Source organism: Octopus bimaculoides, chromosome 11 (genome assembly GCF_001194135.2).
Source record: "Octopus bimaculoides isolate UCB-OBI-ISO-001 chromosome 11, ASM119413v2, whole genome shotgun sequence".
Classification (NCBI taxonomy): Eukaryota; Metazoa; Mollusca; class Cephalopoda; order Octopoda; family Octopodidae; genus Octopus; species Octopus bimaculoides.
The window spans coordinates 20,957,834-20,959,480 of NC_068991.1; the positions used below are offsets into that span (position 1 = coordinate 20,957,834).

The 1,647-nt window shown below is 36.9% G+C and overlaps 1 protein-coding gene across 1 annotated transcript in view; it reads left to right on the forward strand.

The window, feature by feature from the left end:
* The window catches only part of LOC128249056 (organic anion transporter 3-like), a 15,906-nt gene that overhangs the window by 6,972 nt on the left and 7,287 nt on the right, over positions 1-1,647 (forward strand). The gene's annotated exons all lie outside the window — the stretch shown is intronic.

The following is a 1,647-nucleotide window of genomic DNA, read 5'->3' on the forward strand; positions in this document are numbered from 1 at the left end:
TGGCTGAGCACTCCACAGACACGTGTACCCTTAACGTAGTTCTCGGGGATATTCAGCGTGACACAGTGTGACAAGGCTGACCCTTTGAATTACAGGCACAACAGAAACAGGAAGTGAGAGTGAGAGAAAGTTGTGGTGAAAAAGTACAGCAGGGTTCGCTACCATTCCCTGCCGGAGCCTCGTGGAGCTTCAGGTGTTTTCGCCCAATAAACACTCACAACGCCCGGTCTGGGAATCGAAACCGCGATCCTATGACCGCGAGTCCGCTGCCCTAACCACTGGGCCATTGCGCCTCCACAAACCAAGCTAAAGATAACATAAAATAAAATATAAATGATAGTTAAAACATTAAAACATAAAATGAAAATAAAAAGTAATATAAAATAAAATGCAATAAATTAAATAAAATAAAGTAGGATAAAAATAAAATCTATGGATTATTCTTACTGGTTTAGTGAGAGATACATATATGTTATGATCCTGATAGAGAGTGGATGGAAGTTTGAAATACATAGCTTTTAACTTTTTACTCACTAATACTCTACACTTTCCTCAAAAGATAAAATGATTACCTAAGTTGCCTGAGCCCCATATGAACCCTGACAAAGTCCTACGGCAATATAGTTAGAATGTGACAACTTTCTTGGCATTAAGCAAGGCGTTGCTCCAGCTTGGCTGCAGTCAAATGACTGAAACAAATAAAAGAAATAATAAAAGAATAGAATAGAGATAGATATAAACTAATATTTTGTAATTAGTATATCAGAAAAGTGACTAAAACTAAGATATACTAATTCAGAAGTTTATTAAAAATGCACATACTCACATACACAAACTATAAAGGTAAGTTGATAACAAAAAATATTAGACTTAGTTCTGTCATGAGCGCCAAGATTCAATAAGCCGGGACTTAAGAGACTGAGACTGCATCCTCCCCGTTGAGCAGGACACATGTTGCCGGACTTTAACAAAAAGTATTAAGACATCAAAGTTTTAGAATATGAGCAAACTGCTTTCAATAAATCAACTCTTGATTCAAGGTGGCGTGCTGGCAGAATTGCTAGTACGTCTAGCACAAAGCTTAGCGGTATTTCATCCGTCTTTACGCTCTGAGTTCAAATTCCGCCGAGGTCAACATTGCCTTTCATCCTCTTGGGGATAATAAAATAGTAAGAGTTGAGCATTGGGGGTCGGTTTAATCTACCTATCCCTCCCCCGAAATAACCGGCCTTCTTTTAAAACTTGAAGGCAATAAACTAATTCTTGACGCAATATAATTATCTTTTACGTTTTAAATGCTAGCTGGCACTTGTTTGCGATCATCATATTCTCCGTAATGAAAATCAATTACTTTCTGTTATATGAGTTATTCTCAACTTTATCTATCTTGCTAGAATTACACACAGCAAAGTCTCGAAACCCTCTCGTTTCCCGGAGTTAAAAAAACAATTATCTTTTGCTCGCATGGTATTTGAACAAAAATCGAAATAGATATTACGAACGAAACCAGAATAACAATCAAACTATCTAGTGATATTTAACCTGAATGGTGATGACGAATTGTGCTGGCGCCATATACATATACGTACATAAAATTGTGTGCGCGCGCGTGTGTATATATATATATATATATATATATATACACAC